At 41.8% G+C, this 9,390-nt stretch overlaps 1 pseudogene across 1 annotated transcript; it reads left to right on the top strand.

Moving 5' to 3' along the window:
* Positions 1 to 206: 206 nt before the first annotated feature.
* Positions 207 to 8,297, top strand: LOC309631106 (large ribosomal subunit protein uL13 pseudogene; annotated as a pseudogene). Its single transcript has one exon. The product of its transcript is annotated as a large ribosomal subunit protein uL13 pseudogene (transcript).
* The last annotated feature ends 1,093 nt before the right edge of the window (positions 8,298 to 9,390 follow it).

Raw genomic sequence — 9,390 nt, 5'->3', positions numbered from 1 at the left:
ACAGAGTAGATCAAGACCAGACTTCCCTTCCACTGACTAAGGGGAGAATGAGCATCTCCTAACAGCTTGGGGCCTCAGTTTCCCTGTCTGAAATAGTCTAAGAGCAATTAGCTTCTGAAATTTGAACCTCTGATCCAATCTTATTATTTGATTTGGTGAAATATGGTCTCTACAAGTTTGCAAGCAAAATACTTCCCAGGGCTTCCCTGGTGGCGCAGTGGTTGAGAATCTGCCTGCCAATGCAGGGGACACGGGTTCGAGCCCTGGTCTGGGAAGATCCCACGTGCCGTGGAGCAACTAGGCCCGTGAGCCACAATTGCTGAGCCTGCGCGTCTGGAGCCTGTGCTCTGCAACAAGAGAGGCCGCGATAATGAGAGGCTCGCGCACCGCGATGAAGAGTGGCCCCCACTTGCCGCAACTAGAGAAAGCCCTTGCACAGAAACGAAGACCCAACACAGCCATAAATAAATAAATTAACAAAATAAATAAACCCAAAGTTAAAAAAAAACAAAAACAAAAACAAAAACCCCAAACACTTGCCTTTCCCTTAAACTCTTCTCTCCATGCTCTACTTCCCAATTTCTGACATCGTAATTTAAAAAAAAAAAAAAACAAAAACTTCCCAGAATGATTTGGTGACAATTTAAGCAACTTAAAAAAATTTTTCCCCACCTCTACTCAAGGAACCAAGGGATTCTGTCTTTCAGGGAAGGTGCTCATAGGACAATGGACTTCATCTCTCTGTCTCTCTCAACACTCAAAACACAGGGAGCTGCTTAAAGAGCCGGACACATTGTTCAGTTTGAAAGAACACGCCTGTTTTTTTTGCACTACCCTCACAATCCAATAGATCATCAAAGAGAGGATGAAATTGTGCAATCACTTTGGAAAACAGTGTGGCAGTTTCTTAAAAAGTTAAATATACCCCTCCCTCATGACCCAGCAGCTTGACTCTTAGGTATTTACCTAAGAGAAATGAAACTTTATGTTCATAATAAGGGTTGTACAGGAATACGGACAGCAATGTTATTCAGAATAGCCCCAAACTGGACAAATCCCAAATGTTCATCCACAGGAGAATTGAGAAACCTATAATAATATAATCATGTAATGGAACAGTAGTTAGCAATTAAAAACAATTATTGATTAAATCAATTGATCACCAAGTCCTATGGACTGTACTCTCCAAAATCTATCTGCTTACCTCCCCTCACTATCACCATGCTGGTCCAAACTCCCGTAATCATCCCTCACTCTGAGGCATGCAACAGCCTTCACCTGGCTTCCCCCCTTCTGCTTGTCCTTCCTCACACCCATTCCCCACACAGCAGCCAGAGTTATCTTCCAAAACATGACTCTGATCTTGGCACCCACTTACTAGGACCCTTCCTCCCCTCCACCATATCCAGTGTGTCAAATTCCTTCATGCACTGGGGTCTGCAAGGTCGTTCTGCCCGCAACACAGCACTCCCCATCTTCTCCTGCTCAACTTACTCCTTGTCTCCTCCAGGGAGGTGGGCTCTGGTCCTGTTTTAGAGCAAGACTCTGTCACCTTTTCTAGTGGCATCCTGTGCTTTCTCCTCATGGCGTCATCACAATGATTGTGAAACAGGGTTTAGACTGATTACTTGCTTTTTTTTTTGGTATTATTTGCCTATTGTGGCTATAACAAATTACCACAAACTTAGTGGCTTAAATTAACACAAGTTTATTATCTTACATTTCTGGAGGTCAGAAAGCCAAAAAGGGTTTCCCTGGGCTGAAATCAAGGTGTCAGCAGGGCTGCATTCCCTCTGGAAACTTTAGGGGAAAATCCATTTTCTTGCCTTTTCCAGCTGCTAAAGGTCACATACATTCCTTGGCTTGTGGCCCCTTCTCTCTCTCCTGACTCTGCTTTTTTTATCACGTCTCTCTTGACTCTGGTCCTCCTGCCTCTCTCTTATAAGGATGCTGGTGATTACCTTGGGCCTACCTGGATAATCCAAGCTCATTTTTCCTTCTCAAGAACCTTAGCTTAATAATATCTTCAAAGTCCCTTTGTGCAAGGTAACATATTTACAAGACCCAACAGTTAGGAAGTAGACATTTTGGGGGCCACTCTTTGGCCTATCACATTTGTCTTCTCCCCAAATATTGAGCTCCACTGAAGATAAGGACCACGCCTGTCTTGTCCACTGCTGCACTCGGACTGCTAGCAGGTGCCTTGCACATTATAGGGGCTAAATAATACATTTGCTGCATAAAGTAATAACACTGGGGCCACTTGCATGCAATTCGCTTAGATTTTATAATTCCATGTTTCAGTTTTATTTCCAAGTTTAAGACTGTAATGTCTTTTGTAGTTCTGTAGCCATTAAGGAAAGAGGGCCTTCTAGCCTCAAGTCAAAATTGTTCTAAAAACCACCTGTTCCACGACTCAGTGATTCACTATTTTTGTCCAGCCTACCTGGACCTTCTAGCCTCAAGTCAAAATTGTTCTAAAAACCACCTGTTCCACGACTCAGTGATTCACTATTTTTGTCCATAGAGTTTTTCTACATTAAATTATCTTTGCCTAATTATCTAACTCTTGGGACCAAACTCCCTTGAACTCCTTCTCCTTTAAAAGTGTTCTCACCTGCCTCATGAATGCCACAATTTGCAGGAATCAGCTGCATCCTCCAGCCCAACAGGTTTTTAAGAGATTTTTGTCCCAACAGTGTATCTCCAAGCCAGAGTTCTTCAAACACTATTTCCAACCTCTACATACTACTTCGTTGGCAACTCGACAAATGGAGTACCTGATATCAGTATTCTTTTTTTAAAATTTACTTTATTGAAGTATAGTTGATTTATAAGGTTGTGTTAGTTTCTGCTATACAGCAAAGTGATTCAGTTGTACATATATATACACATTCTTTTTCGTATTATTTTCCATTGTGGTTTATTATAGGATATTGAATGTAGTTCTCTGTGCTGTAGAGTAGGACCTTGTTGTTTTTCCATCCTGTATATACTAGTTTGCATCTACTAACCCCAAACTCCCAATCCATCCCTCCCCTCCCCTCTCTCCCCCTTGGCAACCACAAGTCTGTTCTCTATGTCTGTGAATCTCTTTCTGTTTCACAGATAGTTCATTTGTGTCATATTTTAGATTCCACATGTAAGTGATATCATATGGTATTTGTCCTTCTCTTTCTGACTTACTTCGCTTAGTATGATAATCTCTAGGTCCATCCATATTGCTGCAAATGGCATTATTTCATTCTTTTTTATGGCTGAGTACTATTCCAGTGTGTCTATATGTTGTACACATGCCACATTTTTTTCATCCATTTATCTGTTGATGGACATTAAGGTTGTTTTCATGTCTTGACTATTGTAACTGGTGCTGCTATGAACACTGGGATGCATGTATCTTTTTGAATTAGAGTTTTTTTCAGATGTGTGCCCAGGAGTGGAATAGTTGGATCATATGGCAACTCTATTCTTGTTTTTTGAGGGACCTCTATACTGTTTTCCATAGTGGCTGCACCAATTTACGTTCCCACCAACAGTGTAGGTGGGTTCCCTTTTCTCTACATCCTCTCCAGCATTTATTATTTGTGGACTTCGATATCAGTATTCTGAGAGCCATATGATAGCACAAAAAGTACAATAATTTCAACTCAATTTTAAGAGTATTGTTTTAGCCTCTGCCATATTGAGAATCTCCCAGGTCAGGAGAGGGAAAGAAGAGATGAAAGAAAGGTGTGTGTGTGCGTTTAAAGCAAGGACACACTACAACTGCATACTGAACTCATTTTTAAATGGAAACTTTCATAGATAAGTGAAATAAGTGAATTCTTTCAATCGACTAAAACAAAAATAGAGAAAATTGTCAGTGAAACCAATTCCTCAATATCATGTCCTCAAGAAAGGAAAAGTTGGTTATCTAAATTTTTTGTTTTTTCTTATAGCTGTTTTGATTCTATGTAGGACCAGTCTGATTTGAAAGTATTATTCATCTGGTAAATAACCAAACAGATTTAGGACACTGCAAACCTAATTCCACTCATGAACGTCTTCTTGTCTTATCTCTTCTGTTTTGAAATCTTGTCTTGGCTTGTTTCACAAGGACCTTATGAAGTGTTTCCGACCCCCGGCTCCCCCCCCCCCCAAAAATAGTGGAGCAATACAGTCATTAAGCCCATGGTCTCCTCCTAGCCTTGCCTGGACTTAGAGCATAATGCCTGGACGCATGAGGCTGTGGAACATTATTCATTGCTCACAGAGAGGCCAAGTGAGTCGGGATTAGCCTCAACAATGCACCCTGCTATTTGTTATTTGGCCAGGAGCAGGGTTCTCATCTAATACAATGCTTGTGCACATTCAGCTCATTGCTTGTCCATGTACATCCCCACACACAGGGAGGAGTTTTACAATCCAAAGTGACAACCATGTGTCCTTGGCTTTGTTCCCACCAGGGACAGGAAGGAGACTGCTCCGCGCTCTGCATTCTATCTCCTTGGCTGCTAACCCTCTAATGCAATTATCTGGGCAAAGGACTCGAGTTTGCTTGTAGTCTTTATATGGACATCTTGTGCTGGTTATTAAGGAATTTTCTTTAATAAAGAGGCATTTTGACTTAACCTCAAGTGGTCACTAAGGTATCCAGGCATCATGACAAGAACGTCACTGGATCAATACTAGAAAATTACTTCAAGAAAAGGGAAATCAAGCTGAAGAGAAATATGGCCAAGAGACTCATATATAACTAGCTCTCTGTTTAGGGATATTAAAGCCTGTGTTGCTGAACATAAGTAGGAAGCTTGAAGAATAGACTTAAATTTTACAAAGGGAAGAAGACTGTTCCATTGAGTGCTAAAAGTATTATAAAATTTCCAAGTCCAGGTCTTGTAAAGTCATTGCCCCCCTTCAGTCCTTACGTGATTTAGATCCCCTTTGGCTGTGAGGGTAGAGTGTGAGGGACTCCTTCTGATTCATAGGAAACCAGTGTAGCTACAAGCACCTGCCTAAGAACTACCTATCATTTTGAGTCCAAATATTTATTCCAGCAGCAGAGGCTGACAGAAACTGACAGGCATTTTGAATTCAGTCCTTCATACAGCAACAGGTAAGCAATGGTCACCTGTGTATGAGGAAGCCTCCATATGAGAAATTTACTCAGCCAGGTACCTCCCTGCTGTGACCAGAGGAAAAAGCAGCCCTTCAATTCAATACCTGTATTATTTTCCTATCGCCTCTGTGACAAATTACCACATTACTGGTTTTAAGCAACACAAACTTAGCATCTTATAATTCTGGAGTTCAGAAGTCCAAAATGGGTCTCACTGGACAAAAATCAAGATTTCAGCAGAGTTACTTTGCTTCTGGAGACTCTAGAGGGAAATATGTTTCCTTCCCTTTTTCAGCTTCTAGAAGTTGACCTCAATCCTTGGTTCGTGGCCCCTTCCAGCAATCCCACCACTCTGACACCTGCTTCCATTGTCACGGTTCCTTTTCTGACCCTCCTGACTCCCTCTTTCTCTTATAAGGACCCTTGTGATTACATTGGGCACAACCAGATAACCCAGGATCGTCTCAAGATCATTATATTTAATCACATGTGCTAAATCCTCTTCGCCATGTAAGGTAATATACTCACAGTTTCAATGACTAAGACTTGGACATCTCTGGAGGCTATTATGCTGCCAAACCCAGTACCCCTTTCCATTTCCAAGCCAGAAGCTATTGGACATTTCTATATTTAACTCTTCTTGCTCTACTCATCTCAACTGACCCAAAGTATTACTTGAAACTTCCTACTCCTTTACAAGATTGAGAGCGTCTAAGAAAAGCAGATGCTGTATTCTGCTTACTTACTATTGTATTCTTCGTAGTCCTTAGCATGATGGAAAAAAAAAGTCAATAAAATGGACTTATTGAAAATTAAAAACTCCTGCTCATTGAAAGACATCACTGAGTGCTTTCCCAGGCAGCTGCCGAAGATGGCGGAGGGGCAGGTCCTGGTGCTCGATGGCCGAGGCCATCTCCTGGGCCGCCATCGTGGCCAAGCAGGTGCTTCTGGGCGGAAAGGTGGTGGTTGTGCAGCTGTGAGGGCATCAGCATTTCTGGCAATTTTTACAGAAGCAAGTTGAAGTACCTGGCCTTCCTCCACAAGCGGATGGACACCAACCCCTCCGGCGGCCCCTACCACTCCCGAGCCCCCAGCCGCATCTTCTGGCGGACAGTGCGAGGCATGCTGCCCCACAGGACCAAGCGAGGCCAGGCCGCTCGGGACCGCCTCAAGGTGTTTGATGGGATCCCGCCACCCTATGACAAGAAACAGCGGGTGGTGGTTCCTGCCGCCCTCAAGGTTGTGCGTCTGAAGCCTGTGCGGAAGTTTGCCTACCTAGGGCGGCTGGCTCGTGAGGTTGGCTGGAAGTACCAGGCAGTAACAGCCACGCTGGAGGAGAAGAGAAAGGAGAAGGCCGAGATCCACTACCGCAAAAAGAAGCAGCTCCTGAGGCTACGGAAGCAGGACAAAAAGAACATAGAGAAGAAAACTGACAAATTCACAGAGGTCCTCAAGACCCATGGGTTCTTAGTCTTAGCCCAATAAAATTGACTGTTTATTCTTCATGCTTGGCCTGGCCTGTCCTTCCTCCATCGCCACCCTAGGATGTGGGGGCCCCCAGGGGTTGCCATCCAGGTGCCACAGGCAGCCTGGGGCTTAGAAGACTGGGTATAGTGAAGCGGCCTTAGCCACTGCTGTTTAAGAAAGGCCATTTTAAAAGCGTAGACAGTTATAAGGGCTGTGCAGGCAGAATTCGCCTGTGACCTATTCATTCATGAGAGTTTTAGGACACAGACAGTTGGAACAACCAGTGCTGTTGCATTATTGGCAAAAGTGAGCTGGAAGACCTAATTGGAAGGGACCCCCGCATCGCTTACCTGGAGTCTGTTTAAGTGTCCCACATGGTCAGTACTGTACTCTGCAGCTGTTAGCATGTGAGAGAATGCTTGGGCAGCACGAGTCAGGGCTTCTAAAAGGTGTTTATGGAAGGGAAGTATGGCCCAAGGGGTCACAGGCATCGCCCTTGTGTCTTCCCTATATTTTGTGATCCAAAACTAATAAATTATTTTTAAAGAAAAAAAAAAAGAAAAAGAAAAAGAAAGACATCATTGAGTAGTGGGGTAAAATTAGATGGGATTTCTGCTTCCAGCAATGTCTAAATAACAGGGACTAGGTTTACCTTCCTTCCTAAAACAACTAAAAAAATCTGGATAAAATATATGGCACAATGGTTATTAAGATTTGGACAACAAACAATGAAAGACAGTGAACCCTGAGAGACGGGACATAAATGCAGTGAACCCTACACTTGCCTTGACTTACGCCCTGGAGGGAGTTTCTCTCTGAAGTGGAGAATGGGATCCCAGGGAGAGTACATTGATGGAGTGTGTGTGGATAGAGTTTGCAGGGTGGAGAGTTGGAGGAGAGAAGAGAGACCTATAGAGGGTCCTGCTCAAGTCTTCAGCTAAGTACTGATCAGTGCAGGTTTGTGAAGAAACTGTCCAGGTCTGGGGAAAGAACTCTCTGAGAAGAAGAGAAGAACAGTGCCAGGAACTCACACAAAGCCAGAAATAGTTGCTATTCGCAGCAGGCAGAGTAGAAAACCTCATAATTCGTGGGGCATTGGGTAGAGTTCTCAGAAGGCTTAGCTTCAGTTTTGAGACAAAGGTACCCTAGAATAAAGTCTGCTTTAGTACCAGATAACAAAGCTCAAAAGCAAGTTCTGAAACGATAATACTGTTTGTAAGTAACTCAACTGTATCCCAGAACAAAGCTCAAAAATATTTACAGAAATACTACAATATCCAGCAAACAAAAAGGTAAAATTCTCAATGTCTGACATCCATTCAGCAATGAACAGAATGAACATTCTGAATTAACATTTGGAAGATGTCAAGTATGACCCATAGTGAGGATGAAAATCAGTCAATAGAAACTGATCTAAGAAGTATACAGATAATAGTAGATGAGACATTAATAGGGTTATTACAACAGCATCCCATAAGGTCAAGAGGCTAGAGGAAAGATTGCACATGAAAACTAGACACAGAGAAGACGTAAAGTGACCCAAATTATCTTCCAAAGATGAAAACTAAAATATCTGATATAAAAAATACAGCAGGGGCTTCCCTGGTGGCGCAGTGGTTGAGAATCTGACTGCCAATGCAGGGGACATGGGTTCGAGCTCTGGTCTGGGAAGATCCCACATGCCGCGGAGCAACTAAGCCCATGTGCCGCAACTACTGAGCCTGCGCGTCTGGAGCCTGTGCCCCACAACAAGAGAGGCCACAATAGTGAGAGGCCCGCGCACCACAATGAAGAGTGGTCCCCACTTGCCTCAACTAGAGAAAGCCCTCGCACAGAAATGAAGACCCAACACAACCATAAATAAATAAATTAATTAATTAAAAAAAAATACAGCAGATTAAACACTGGAGAAAAAAAGATTAGTGGACTTGAAGACATACCTATAGAAGCTATCTAAAATAAAACCCAGAAAGAATTTTTTCAAAATTGAAAAATAATAAAACAGAAACTAACACACCATTGTAAAGCAATTATACTCCAATAAAGATGTTAAAAAATTTTTTGAAAAATAAAATGAGCAGAGCATCACTTGAGGTGGGGGGGAAAGCAACTTTAAACATCAAATATACATGTAATTGGAGTCCCCAGAGCAGAGGAGGGATTTTCAGTTCTGATCTATTTTGGATACATTTGCTATGAATATTTATACATTATGTGGACATATGCTTTAAATTCTCTTGGGTACATACCGAGGAGAGAAATTGCTGGGTCCTAGGGATCATAAAATTTAACTTATTAAAAAAACTGTCAAATAATTTTCCAAAGTGGTTTTATCATTTTACATTCACAACAGCAATGCATTAAAATTTCAGATCCTTTGCATCCTTGCCAATGTTTTTACATTATCACTCTTTTTAATTTTAGCCATCTTAATGGGCATGTAGTGATATTTCATTGTGGTTTTAATTTGTATTTCCCTGATGACTAATATTGTTGAGCCTGTTTTTATAAGCTTACTGGTCCTTCATATATATTTCTTCATGAAATGTCTGTTGAAATCTTTTCCCCATTGTTTTATTGGGTTATTTCTCTCCTTATTATCAAGTTGTAAGAGTTATTTTATATATTCTGGGTACAAGTCAAATATAAGTATTGTAAATATTTTCTTCTCTTCTGTGGCCTTTATCATTATTATAGTGGTGTCTTTTTAAAAAGCTCTGTTGAGATATAATAGACATACAATAAACTACACATATTTAAAATACTCAATTTGATCAGGTTCAGCATACATGTACACCCATGAAACACTGATTCCAATTAAGTTA

The sequence above is a fragment of the Balaenoptera borealis genome (assembly GCF_965194805.1).
Source record: "Balaenoptera borealis genome assembly, chromosome: 6".
NCBI classification, from domain to species: domain Eukaryota; kingdom Metazoa; phylum Chordata; class Mammalia; order Artiodactyla; family Balaenopteridae; genus Balaenoptera; species Balaenoptera borealis.
Note: the sequence above shows the minus strand (reverse complement) of the source record. Positions and strands in the feature narration are given on the sequence as shown.